The 14758-nt window shown below is 41.3% G+C and overlaps 1 long non-coding RNA gene across 1 annotated transcript; it reads right to left on the bottom strand.

Annotated features, from left to right (window-relative positions):
• Window positions 1-3101: 3101 nt before the first annotated feature.
• On the bottom strand, window positions 3102-8001 carry LOC148006804 (uncharacterized). The gene is made up of 3 exons (XR_015644576.1): window positions 7709-8001; window positions 7231-7360; window positions 3102-5338 (listed from the first exon to the last, which is right to left on the bottom strand). It is a non-coding gene; the product is annotated as an uncharacterized LOC148006804 (long non-coding RNA).
• Between the last annotated feature and the right edge of the window lie 6757 nt (window positions 8002-14758).

Below are 14758 nucleotides of genomic sequence, written 5' to 3'. Positions count from 1 at the left end.
GAAACAGACAGAGTGCTACCAAATTCCTTCTATGAAACTACAATTACTCTTATACCTAAACCACAAAAAGATTCATCAAAGAAAGAGAATTTCAGACCAATTTTCCTTATGAATATCGATGCAAAAATACTCAATAAAATTCTTGCAAACTGAATCCAAGAGCACATCAAAACAATCATCCATCATGATCAAGTAGGCTTCATCCTAGGTATTCTGGAATGGTTTAATATGCAGAAAACTATCAACCTAATCCAGCATATAAACAAACTGAAAAATCAAAACCACTTGGTCATTTCATTAGATGCTAAAAAAAGAAGGCCAATACCTAAACATAGCAAAACCCATATACAGCAATCCAGTAGCTAACATTAAACTAAATGGAGAGAAACTTGAAGCAAACCCACTAAAATCAGGGACTAGACAAGGCTGCCCACTCTCTCCCTGCTTATTCAATATAGTTTTTGAAGTCCTAGCCAGAGCAATCAGACAACAAAAGGAGATCAAGGGGATACAGATTGGAAAAGAAGAAGTCAAAATATCACTATTTGCAAGTGATAGGATAGTATATTTAAGTGATCCCAAAAGTTCCACCAGAGAACTACTAAACCTGAGAAATCCCTTCAGCAAAGTGTCTGTGTATAAAATTAACTCAAATAAATCAGTGGCCTTCCTCTAAACAAAAAAGAAAGAAGCTGAGAAAGAAATTAGGGAAAGACACCTTTCATAATAGTCCAAAATAGTATAAAGTACCTCGGTGTAACTTTAACCAAGCAAGTGAAACATCTGTATGATAAGAATTTCTGGCCTCTGGAGAAAGAAATTGAAGATCTCAGAAAATGTAAAGATCTCCCATCCTCGTGGATTGGCAGGATTAACATAATAAAAATGGCCATTTTACCCAAAGATACCTACAGATTCAATGCAATCCCCAATGAAATTCCAATCCAATTCTTCAGAGAGTTAGACAGAACAATTTGCAAATTCATCTGGAATAACAAAAAACCCAGGATAGCTAAAACTATCCTCAACAATAAAAGGACTTCGGCGGGAATCACTATCCCTGAACTCAAGCAGTATTACAGAGCAATAGTGATAAAAATTGCATGGTGTTCGTATAAAGACAGGCAGATAGAACAGCGGAACATAATTGCAGATCCAGAAATGAACCCACACACCTATGGTCACTGGATTTTTGACAAAGGAGTCAAAACCATCCCATCGAAAAAAGATAGCATTTTCATCAAATGGTGCTGGAGGTCAGCATGTAGAAGAATGCAGATCGATCCATGCTTATCACCCTGTACAAAGCTTAAGTCCAAGTGGATCAAGAACCTCTACATCAAACCAGATACACTCAAACTAATAGAAGAAAAAGTGGGGAAGAATCTCAAACACGGAATGATCCTGGGCTCCAACTACATAAGTAGCAATTAATAGCTTAGTAAGTGCACCAGTGGAAGGCAATCCCTTGGTCCTGCCAAGGCTGGACTCCTAGTGAACAGGAGTCTTGTTTGAGAGTTCAGTAATGGTGGGAGTACTGCACAAGGTACACCCATATAGAAGTGTAGGGGGAGGGGTTGGGTTGATGTTGGCATGAAAACTGGGAAAGAGAATAACATTTGAAATGTAAATAAGAAATACCCAATTTAATAAAGATGGGGGGAAAAGGTGGGAAAACAAAAGGGAAAGGATTTTGAACAGAGGTATAAAGGAATGGTGAATAAAAACTGAAGGTAATTACTGGAAAGTCGCAGATTCCATGGAAGCAAGAAGTTTCCAGGATGCAATAGGAATGACCTTACCTGAAGGACTCAACAAGGGAGAGAGAACCTATAGAGATCATTTGGAGAGAAAAGGCACTCCCTCCTGTTGAGGAATGAGACCACTCACAGTTCCCAAAATTTTTACCAATATCACTAATGTTTAAAGGAAATACAATGACACAAAGGGGGAAAGAGATTGCAGGAAAGGACTTTCCACCTGGGGATCCATGTGGAACCCACTCCCTCTTGCTGAAGCCAAGAAGTGCTTCTTGACAGGGACTGTTGTAGCTGTCTTCTGAGAGGCTCTGCCAAAGCCTTATCATTAAAGATGTAGATGCTTTTTCCCAACCATCAGATATAGCACAGGGGCAGCAATGGACATGGTAGGGAAAGGACTGAAGGAACTGAAGGTATTTGCAAGGCAATAAGAAGAACAATATCATTCAACCAGAACTCCCAGAGCTACCAGTTACTAAGCCACAAAGCAAGAAATAAACACAGAAGTACCAATGGATCCAGCTACATTTGTAGAATAGGATGGACTTTTCTGGCATCATTGGAAAGGTAGGCCCTTGGTCTTGTTAAGTCTTGATGTACAGCTTAGCAGAAATCTAGCGTGGTGAGGCAAGAAGGCATGGATTGATGAGGGAGCACCTCATAGAACCAGGTGGAATAGGGGTTTTTTGGAAGGGAATATTGTAAGAGGAATAACAATTGAATTGTAAATAAGTGAAATAACCAACATAAAAATTAAAAATACAATAAGTGTAATAAAAATTAAAATTAGAATTAGGTATACAAAATATTTTAATGTATGTATATTAACATAGTATTATTCAAAATATTTGTGTTACTTCAGTTGATAGCAGTCTTCCAAGATCCACAGACACTCTAATATAAATTTCCAAATCATGTAGGAGAAACTATTTCTAGACGTTGTATAGGGGAACTCAAAATACTGTGAAAACTGTGTTATGGCCATTCATCTTAGAGCCTCCCAGTGTGGGGTGATGTCACAGGTGAGGCAGGCACAAGATAGAATGAGGTCTGTCATTGGATGAAAAGGAAGGACAGGTGGGAGAAAAGATTGAAGCAAGAGGAGGAGCCAGGAACGCAAGGGAGGAGACTGAGAGAAGCCACCAAAATAGAATAGGGAGGCTGATGTTAAGATTCCACGCTGTAACTTTACAGGTTGTTATGAATGTGTACAGAGTTTTGTATGTTTAGGTGGACAATTATATCTTATCAATTGGATCAAATGTTGTATGTGAAGGGTCTGGGGTGTACCTGGAAGAGAATGGGAGACAAGAGACACGAAGAAGGACACCAAGACAAGAGTCTGATCAAGGTGACAATTTTATTTTTCCCCAGGGCTGAATTTATACCATAACATGGGTAACAGATGGAGGGGGAAAGTAAGAAACATTTATGCAGGCCAAGGACACAATATTTGTGTGGGCAGGGAGTAGGCTGATGTTGACAGGTTGTCAGAAAGGTCACAGGTTTCTCATATCTATTAGTCAGCAGGATGTTGGTGTTTCAGAAACTTTACAGGTCATCACATTGGGTATCTTAACACGTCAAATGTTATCATATTATTATTAATTTTGACCACCAGATTTGTATTAGTCTTCTGCAGCTGGCTGGAGATTTTCCAAGAACCCAGTCATACTTAATTCTAACCATAATAATAACATCAACAATGGATGGCTTCAAGGGCATTGCTCCCAACATCTCCCCGTTCCTTACAGTCAAACGAAAAGGTGGCCAAATGGCCGTGATGTCCTGGAATGAGCCCCTCGGGAACTGTGTCTATCTTAGGTTGGAGTGGTATTTGTCACATGGCCAAGAGAATCTTGTGGCCAGGATCCGTCATGGGATAAGGCAGCAGCTAATGGTGGGCCTTCTGTCTTAGGCCCTTTATTCGTGAATATATCACTCTCTTACCCATCATTGACTGTCCAGCTCAGCACGCAGGGGTGACAATTTGTTGATTTTTCAGCAAAGGCATCAGGACAGCAGGCAGAAAAGAATGTTGGCCTCATTTGGCCGAAGGACAAAAAATGTCCTTGCCTGGGCTGGGAGGAGATGTGTAGGTGAGCTTGGCCATCATCAAAGCATCCTCCATAGCTAGCCTATGACAATATACCTGAATAAGTTTTGCTGCTATATTATCTACGTGTTGTTTAACAAAGATGGTTAAACAATTAAATGTCCAAGGGCCAAAAGATACAAGCCAAAGAAGGCCTACTAGGGGACCCAACAGAGACCAATTTTGATACCAGTTCTCAGGTTTTTCTCTTTCTCATTTTCTCTTTTCCAAGCCTTTTCTGACTTGTTTCATGTTTTCTTTAACCATATTCTAAGACACAGGAAATATCTAAGCACTGACTTTCTCTCACAAACCAGAATTTCATAAAATATCACAGAAAGGATGCCACCAGGCAGAGAATTACAATTTTAACTGATATTAAACATTTTAAATAATTTGGAGAAACCTCAGCATTGAACTATAACCATCAGGGAAAAAATAAAGACATTAATAGTTATCCCACGCATGTTATGTCAGAAAAAAGCAAACCAAAACTCAGTATAGTAAAGTATCAATAACTGAAAGTTAAATAATATGTTGATACATAGAAGGAAAAATAACATGTTGACTGCCATTGTTGACATTCACAAAATAATTCCAATAGACAATTCAGTTTGGTTTCATGTAACAATCATAATTGCATTATCCAAAAAGTCAACCCTACAAAAGTTATCACATTGTAGAAGAATACATATCTCAGCTGTCCTGGAGTGGGGTGGTAGGACTTCCAATTTTTCTTCTGTGATGGCAATGTTCTCGAAGTGTTGCACTTCTTTGAGCAAGCAGCTCCTCTCAGTGAAGTGCAGGCTGTAGATGAAGTCGCATGTACCTTGTGCCATATTCAGTGCCTCCCTGGGCTTCTTCTTTGGATCAGTGTCCAGAAGCCGAGGAGTAGGAATGTACAGGCTCTTTTAACAATTTTATGGTAAATACAATCCCTGTATTAGCACCTGATTGAAACATTCTAAGACCCCAAGTATATCCACGTGTCCAATCCAGGTTTCAAACCGTGGAGGTAAATTTAATATTTAGGGGGATGAACCATTCCCTTGTTTTAGAATTAGAACCTTCACAACGGGAATCTGGGACATGTATATTAGTAGTATGGGAGATATTATAAGTCAAACAATGCAGTGTATTAGGTGATAAAATTCTTAAGAACAGGAGAAAGGGGCCAGGCAAGAAAGCTAGAGGGTGACCTGGAGAGAGCTGGTGGAACAACCAGATCAGGTGACAAATGGCATTCAGTCACACAGCTAAACAAACGAGGCAGCTTTCTTGGAATGAAAAGGCCATTGCAAATACAAACGCAAGCTTTGTGCCTGTGAAACAGAAAGGTGAGCAGAGGGACAGCCGGAGTCTGTTACCAGCTGTCTCTCTGGACTTAGATTTTGCTTAAGGAGTACCTCCCTTCAGTGTCAGCTCGGTGGCTCTGCCTCTCAAGAGATCCAGTCTCCAAACATCACTAGGCTTCCAGTAAGAACTAATAACAAAAGGATGGAGAGATGGTTAGGACCTGGGTGCTAGATGCCAAGCAGCTGACAAAAGAATTGTATGGTTCATCCACTTTAGGGGGAAATTTTCTTCCAGGCAGTCAGACGTGCCTGGCGAACTTGAGCCAAGAGACCAGGAGAGAATAGCATCTAGTATTGAAGGGGGACTTGCCCAGGAGGGTGTTATCCGATTGAAGCCTCAGGTATCAGAGAGTAAGCTATAGTTAGCAATAACTGACTATAAGGACTCTTTCTGTTGCCATTCCTGAGGCAGGCTCACAATTGAGTTGGGCTTCCTGCCTCTTATATCCAATATAGAGTTTGCTAACACTGGAATACTGATCTTTAATAGAACTACAGCCCTCCCAGGACTTCAGTAACAGTCCTTCACCAAGCTGTCTTACTGGCTTAGAGGACCATGGAAAAGAAAACATTGATCCTGACCTTGGCCACAGCCTCCAGTTGGAGTAAGCTGAAGAGCCAGTGCCAAGACTTTCTCCTCTTATCATCCTAGAGTAAAGCCTGTTCTGTCTGGCAAAACAAAGTTATTCACAGTCTGCTGCACACTCTTTATGAAAATACTTTAGGGGCTCCCCTGACCCCCAACCTGGGGCATTTTGAACACAGGGGCAGGAACTGACTGCTGCAGGGTTAGGATCAGAGGCACTCTCTATGTCAATGATGACTAACGGGGAAGGTAACTTAATGTTGGAGATCAACTCCTCTCCTGGAATAGGGCCAGCAGATAAGGCAGGCTCCCTTAAAGAACTTCTCTTAATGAATGCTCTCCTTCTGTGAGCAAGTGTTGAAGGTCTGGCCACTGAAGGCAGCAACTGCAATTTTTTTTTCAGGGCCAAAGGTCTCATAATAATCTATCTTTTTGCTGTTAAAGCTTCAACCCCAGCCAGGCTCATCACCTTGAAACTCCTCTTACACTGACTTGGCCTGAGCTGCGCAGCTGCCTGTGTGCAGCCTGCAGTTTGCTTGCTAGCTGCCACCCTCAGCCCCACACTTCCTCACTCTGTGCTTCCCTTTCTTAGAAGCTGTGAATGTCTAAGCAATAGGGAGAACCTTTCTTCAGGATCCAAGGCAAAGCTTTCAGGTTCTTGTTAATGCCTACTTCAGACAAGATCATTCGCTAACCTGGAGTCCTTCATATACATGTGTGATAAACTGTTAACATCTGCTAGACTGGGCAAGGGGATCAAAAGGAGGGGCATCTCTTCTTGGGAAGGAGGCTCAAGAGAGAAAGACAAAACTCCCTGGCAGAAAACAATTTCTTTCAAGCAAATCATTTCCAAGTTAAGCACCAAGAGGACCAAGTAAAATTCCTTGACAAACAAAACAAACAGTTCCATGATTTCAAACACAGTCTTAAGTCCATGATTTCAAACACAGTCATCAGTCCAAGTTCAAAAATGAAGCAAAAGCCAAGAAGATACTCGACAATACCGCAGAAAACAAACTAGACAAACAAGACCAAGACAAGGTGTCCTATAAGCAATTTCCACAAATGCCTGATACCTTCAGTACCTGGCCCAAACTGCAGCTTAACCTAAGCTGCTTCCAGGAAGAGGAGGACTATCTGACCCCACCTCCCAACGAGATACCAGAGTGTCCTCTAGATTATTTCTCCTCCTAGAGCATCCTTTAGGGCCTGTGGCCTGTGACAACTAGCACGTCTGCCTGTCACAGACATAAGCCCCTCACAGGACCCACAGCAACCACCAAGGGGACTCTAACTTCTCTCCAGGGGGGACTCAAACTCTTCAGACAGCAGACGAAGACAAACACAAGACAATATGAAACAAAGACGAGACTCGACACAGAGACAAAACAGAAAGTAACACAGAACACAAAACACAGATTTGCTAGAGCTTACCTCCAATATCCTCAACAATTGTAGTCTGGGGGAGCACAGTTCCTGGCAGGTGCACCAAAATGTTGTAAGACCCCATAGTGGCCCTACCTCAGGAGGGCCACCCACAGAGCACAGATTGACAAAGTGACCGCTGCAATAGCATGAGGGTATAAGGTTTTTAATCCAGGTATGTGGGGTTGCCCAACCATACAGGAAGAGGCAACCTCAAACCCAGAAAGCACACAATTTTTATTCATTACAGAGGGCATATTTCAGCAACAAAAACAATCACTAACTCTGCACTATCTTTTGTGTTAATTGTTTCCTCCTGGGGGAACTATGGACAAATATTTCTACAAAATCTAAGCATTTTTAAAAAATTTTTTCTTTACTTTTTTCTTTTTTCTTTTCTTTTTTTTATCCCTATTCTTCGCATCTTGAATGACTCCCTGAGTCCTGTCACAAAAGGTAACTGTAGAATGCTTGTCCCATCACTCACCACTGAGATCTGTGTCATCCGTAGAGAAACATACACCAAGCCTCTGAACCAAGGTCGGGTAGTCCATGGTTGCCAGAAGCGGGGAAGCAAAGGCTCCAAGGAGGAGCAAAAGCTCTGAGGGGGAGCAAAGGCTCTGAGAAACAAGAAAGACAGGCCTGCCTATTCACTGGGGATGACATTCTCGTCCAGGAGACCTCCAAACAGCCACACACTGGGCACCATTTGTAAACGACTGGTCCAGGGGTGTACCTGGAACAGAATAGGGGACAAAGGATGTGAAGAAGGAAGCCAAGACAAGAGTCTGATCCAGGCAACAATTTTATTTTTTCCCAAGGCTGAATGTATACCATAACATGGGTAACAGAGGGAGGGAGAGAGTAAGAAATAGTTACACAGGCCAAGGACACAATATTCCTGTGGTCAGGGTTAGGACAGGATGTCAGAAAGGTCACAGGTTTGTTATATCTATTAGTCAGCAGGATATCTTTATCATATTATTATTTTTCTTGACCACCAGATTTGTATTAGTCTTCTGCAGCTGGCTGGGGATTTTCCATGAACCCAGTCATACTTAATTCTAACCATAATAATAACATCAACAATGGAGGGCTTCAAGGGCATCGCTCCCAACATGGCATCTATGCCTTTTCTCTATGCCAGGGTTCCCTTTCTGCAGAACTGTATATTTAAAACTACTTAGTTCTATCAGTAGACTTTTGAATTTGTAAGTTTATTTATAAAAGTAGTGGAAAAACCTTCAAATAAAATAATCAGTTCAAGGTCAGGTGGACTATATGAGACTCTGTCTCAAGACAAAAGACAATACTGACAAAAGGGGGTGGGGTAGAGAGATAGCCTCCACCCTCTCAGTGAAAGGCTTGCTTAGTGTAAACCCCAGAACCCACGTTAAAAATGCTATTTGTTGCTCACCAGTGGTGGTACTTGCCTTAATCCCAGAACTCCAGAGGCAAAAGCAGGTGGATTTCTGTGAGTTTCAGGCTAACCTGTTTACAAACTAAGTTCGAGAACATTCAAGGCTACACAGAGAGAAATCCTGTATTATCCAGGCAGCTGTGAATCCTTTAATCCCTGCATGAGGGATGCTTTTAATGCTGAGGAATGGGACTCTTTCAGATTGAGACCACTCTAGTCAACAGAGTGAGATCCAGGACAGTCAGATCAACACAGAGAGAAACCCCATCTAAAATCCAAACGAACAAACAAACAAAAAACAAAAGCAACATAAAACAAACAAACAAACAAAATGAAAGATAAGAAAAAAGAAAAGAAATGGACAGGCATGTCAAACTATACAGCCAGTCACACAGGAATAGGCACAAACTTTAACTATATAGACAAAAAAAAAAAAAAAAAAAAACCAGGGAAAGGGAAATCTCTTAAAGGAAAGTAAGTATAGAGAGTCTTGTTCGAATCATATTTCAAAAACATTTTACTTATTTAGTGTATCTGAGTATACTATGGATCTCTTCAGATACAGCAGAATAAGACGAATAGGACACTGGATCCCATTAAACCTTGTTCTGAGCTACCACATGGTTGCTGCAAACTGAGCTAGGTACCATTTGGAAAACTAGTCAGTTCTCTTAACATTGAGTCATCTTTCCAGCCCTCATATATCTTTTTAAAATCTCTTTTTTACGTCATATTTATTTATTTTTGTATTTATGTATTTGTGTATGTATGTGTTTATTTATTTATTGATTGGTTGTTGTTTGCCTGCATGTATATGTGTGTGTGTGTGTGTGTACACACACACACACACACATACACAGATACACAGACACAGACACATACACACACACACACACACACACACACACACACACACATATATATATATATTGCAGTATGTGTGTGCTATGCATAGTGAATGCCAGAGGCTTTCCATTTGGGTACTGGGAATTGAACCCTAGTATTCTGGAAGCACAGTCAGCTCCTCTTAACTACTCCTATGTCTCTCCAGCCCCCTCTGTACATCTTTTGAATGATGTAGCCAAAAGGTAGGGCTTAGGAATATTGCTTGAAATTCCAGTAGTTAGAAAGCTGAGAAGTTGGGTCAGATTCACCATGAGATGATATAACCAGCCTCAGCTACATATTAAGTTCTAGGTCACCCTAAGAAACATTAGCCTCTCCTCAAAATAAATCACAATCCTATACAGGGCTGTTATTTCTAGACTTACAGGATGTAGGAACTTTTTTTTCTTTTTTCTTGTTTCTTTTGGTTGTCTGTGTTATGGTTTCTCTGCATAGCCCTGGCTGTCCTGGAACATATTCTGTAGATCAAGCTAGTCTCAAATTCAAGAAAGCCATGTGCCTTAAGTGATGGGATGAAAAGCATGCACTGCTACCTCCACATAGATGAAAGCAAAGTTTATTAACATTTATTTTGGAACTGCAGACAAGGTATAACAGTTAAGAGCACTAGATGTTCTTCAGGTTTAATGCTCAACTCCAACATGCTAAATGCAACTCTAGTTCCAGTGGATTCCACATCCTTTTCTGACTGAGACAATTCATTCACATAAAATAAATAAAAATTTGAAAATAAATGAAATTTATTTTTATTATTTTAGTAAAATAAACTTATTTATATGTGCAAAAATGTCTGCCTGTCTCTATATGGATGAATATGTACCACATATTCCTGGTATGTAAGAGGACAGAAAAGAGATCTGACTCCCTGCTTCTTGAATTGCAGATAGTTGTTGGCTGTCATGTGAGTGTTAATAATTGAACTTGGGACCTATAGAAGAACAGTCAATGATTTAATGGGTAAGTGATCTCTCCAGGCCCTTTAAGGAATTTAAAAGTATCGTTTTAAGTTAGCCATGCAAAGACAAGCTCAAGACCTTCTGGGATAGAAATCAGCAGTATCAAACTTAAAAGCTCAAAGGACAAGAATTCACAAAATGTTAAATGTGTATTCTGTTTAGTCTTTGTTAACCTAATATCAACTAGAGTTGAATTTAGAAGAAGATGCATTAAATGAGGTATTGTCTCCATCCAACTGACAATTGGGCAAGTCTCTTAAGTCATTTCCTGTGTGCAACTCGCAGTGCCTGGAATGACTTCTAAGTGGGGGTCTTCGGTTCTATAAGAGCATAGGGATAGCAGACCAAAGAGAGCAAGCCAATAGGAATATTTCTCCATGAACTCTTCCTCCAGATTGATTTAGTCACTGTTCTATTGCTGTGAAGTGATACCATGATGACTACAACTAATATAAAGGAAAGCCCTTAATTGGTGCTCTTTCCTGAGGTTCAGTCACAGTAAGGAGCAGGTTCTGAAGACGAGAGTCTTATGTCTACATCATCAGGCAGCAAAAAGAGTTTTGAACAGTTTTGAACATTTGAAAGATCAACACTTACTGTTGCTGTAAAAATATATAAATAAAAAAGTTTGGTTGTCTTTTATCCCACTAGGTCCGCACCGCGGTGCCCAAGGTATCTTGGCAGAAACACATCCCAACTCTGCGGCGGCCCAGTGTCTCTTGTCACCACACACTTTCCTACACTCAAACCTTCACATAAAAGAAAACACGACACAATAATCTTTGACCCAATTGATAAGATATAATTGCCCACTTAAACATACAAAGCCTGGTACCATCCATCCCTTGAGAACATTAATAACAACCTGTAGATACACAGGAATCTTAACATCACCTGCTATCTTGTCCTGCCACAGCTTCTCTGCCCCTCTCTCCCTCCTGTCTCCTCCTTTCTCTTCTCAGCTACTCCTCTTCCTTCAAACTTCTCTCCTGCCCATCCTTCCTTCTCCTCCAATGACAGGCCTCCTTCTATCCTGTACCTGCCCCTAACCTGTACTTTACAAATTCAATGGGGAGGTGGTTCTGGTGAAGTCACCTGAGTTCTGAGTCCTTGACTAGGCAGCTGTCCTTGGGGCAGTGGAATTAGCATCAAAATACAGATAACTTCAGGGCAAACCACAACAGCTTACCTCATTGACAGAGTTCCTCTATGTAGGCCACACCTACTCCAACAAGGCCACACCTCCTAATATAATAACACTCCCTGTTGATGAAGCATTCAAACACATGTGTCTATGGGGCCATTCCTACTAAAACCACCTCAGCTACCCTCACTGATCAACTATTTCCTGAAAATTAGAAACATAAATATTTTGGAAATGCAAATGACTGATAAAAAGGCGCTTTTTCTTCTGTATTCTACCTTCACTTTTTGTTTCTTGTTTGTTTATCACTTAGTCAAGGCTAGATTTAAAATCACTCTGTATGCAGCAGCTCTCTGCTCCCAAACCCCGAGGGAGAGAGACCTCACCACCTGGTCAGGTGGGCACTCCTGAGGATGCAGAGCGGAAGAGACCACCAACACTGCCCACCCCTGCCCACATCCCTGGCCCAACAGGCAACTGTATAAGGCCTCTGGGTTCCAGAAGGGGAGGGCCCAGGAGCGGCAGGACCCCTGCCCCTGAGACACCGCCGGAACCTGAAGGAAACAGACTGGATAAACAGTTCTCTGCACCCAATTGCGTGGGAGGGAGAGCTAAACCTACAGAGAGGCAGACACCCTGGGAAACCACAAGAGACTGCACTCTGCACACACATCTCAGACGCCAGAGGAAAACACCAAACGCCATCTGGAACTCTACTGCACTGAAGCTCCCGGAAAGGGCTGTGCAGATCTTCCTGGTTGCTGCCGCCGCAGAGAGCTCCTGGGCAGCACCCCGCAAGCAAACTTGAGCCTCGGGACCACAGGTAAGACCAACTTTTCTGCTGCAAATGACCTGCCTGGTGAACTCAAGACACAGGCCCACAGGAACATCTGAAGACCTGTAGAGAGGAAAAACTACACGCCCGAAAACAGAACACTCTGTCCCCATAACTGGATGAAAGAAAACAGGAAAACAGGTCTACAGCACTCCTGACACACAGGTTTATAGGACAGTCTAGCGATGAGACACTGGGCCGCCGAAGAGTTGGGATGTGATTCTGCCAAGATATCTAGCAGATACCTTGGGCACTGTGGTGCGGACCTAGTGAGATAAAAGACAACCATACTTTTTTATTTATATATTTTTACAACAACAGTAAGTGTTGATCTTTCAAATGTTCAAAACTGTTCCTACAGAGGCAAAGATTAAAACAGAGACTGAAGGAACACCCATTCAGAGCCTGCCCCACATGTGGCCCATACATATACAGCCACCCAATTAGACAAGATGGATGAAGCAAAGAAGTGCAGACCGACAGTAGCCAGATGTAGATCGCTCCTGAGAGACACAGCCAGAATACAGGAAACACAGAGGCGAATCCCAGCAGCAAACCACTGAACTGAGAATAGAACCCCAGTTGAAGGAATCAGAGAAAGAACTGGAAGAGCTTGAAGGGGCTCGAGACCCCATATGTACAACAATGCCAAGCAACCAGAGCTTCCAGGGACTAAACCACTACCTACAGACTATGCATGGACTGACCCTGGACTCTGACCTCATATGTAGCAATGAATATCCTAGTAAGAGCACCAGTGGAAGGGGAAGCCCTGGGTCCTGCTAAGACTGAACCGCCAGTGAACTCGACTGCTTGGGGGAGGGCGGCAATGGGGGGAGGGTTGGGAGGGGAACACCCATAAGGAAGGGGAGGGGGGAGGGGGATGTTTGCCCGGAAACCAAAGAATTATTATTAAGTATTAAATAAATTTTTAAAAAAAGTCATGGAAATCTATTGACAGAGTTTTGGTAAAGACTAAAGAGGTTAAAAAAAAAATACTTTCAAATGAGAAAGGATTTTAGATGGCGGCCTCTGCTTTAAAATAAGAGAATGTCCAAAATAGAAGTTGAAAAAGAACATAGTAAGAACAGAATCAGAGTGCATAGGCACTTGGCATGAGGCCGACTGAGACACAGAAAGGCTTCTCAGAGATGAAAAAAAAATAAAAAAAAAAAAATAAAATCACTCTGTAATGAGGCTGGTGTTGATATACTGAATTTTTTGGCTCCACATCCTCAGTATTTTTGCTACAAGAAATGTGTCATCAGCCTATCTTGTGATGCACATGCACACACATGAGAGCACAAATAAGGGCACATGTTTGTTCCACATGCATCTATGAAGGTCATGGTTCATGGTCGTTTTTGTTTGTTTGTTTGTTTGTTTGTTATACAGTAGATGACTGGCCAGTGAAATGGAAGGGATCCACCTGCCACAATATATTCACAATTTACATGGATAAAAGGAATTTGAACTCAGGGCTTCACATTTGTACAACAGCCATTTTACTGACTTCTCCTTGTTCCTCTTTCCAAAGTTTTGAAATTCTGAGGTTTCAAAGCATTTTAAAGATGAACTCCACAGGTCAAATAATAAGACAGATAATTTATCATTCAAGAAGTTGAGGCAAAAATATTAAAAAGACTTTTGAAATCAATGAAAATGAAGGCACACCATACCAAAACTTATGGCACACAATGAAAGCATTGCTAGAAAGAAAATTCATAACTCTTTTTGAGGGTCTCCACAAAGAAATTGGAAAGATCATGTACCAGCAGCTCAACAGCTCATCTGAAAACTCTAGAACAAATGCACCCAAGAGAAGTAGATGGCAGGAAATCATCAAAATAAGACAGAAATCAACAAGGTAGAAACAAAAAGAACTGCACAAAGAATCAAAAATTAGGAGCTAGTTCTGTGAGAAAATCAACAAGATAGACAAAACTTAAGCCAGATTCATGATAAGCACAGAAACAGTATCCAAATTAACAAAATCAGTGATGAAAAGGGAGATATAGCAACAGAAACTGAGGAAATTAAAACAAAATGATCAAAACCTACTACAAAAGTCTATAGTCAAGAAAGTTGGAAAACCTGAATGAAGTGGATGATTTCCTAGAGAGATACCAGGTACTAAAGTTAAATCAGGATCAAGCAAACCATCTAAACATTCTCATAACCGCTAGTGAATTAGAAGTCATCATTAAAAGTCTCCCGGGTATTGGGGATTTAGCTCAGTGGTAGAGCACTTTGCCTAGCAAGCACAAGGCCCTCAG

The sequence above is a fragment of the Rattus norvegicus genome, chromosome 1 (genome assembly GCF_021556685.1).
Source record: "Rattus norvegicus strain SHRSP/BbbUtx chromosome 1, alternate assembly SHRSP_T2T, whole genome shotgun sequence".
NCBI classification, from domain to species: Eukaryota; Metazoa; Chordata; class Mammalia; order Rodentia; family Muridae; genus Rattus; species Rattus norvegicus.
Note: the sequence above shows the minus strand (reverse complement) of the source record. Positions and strands in the feature narration are given on the sequence as shown.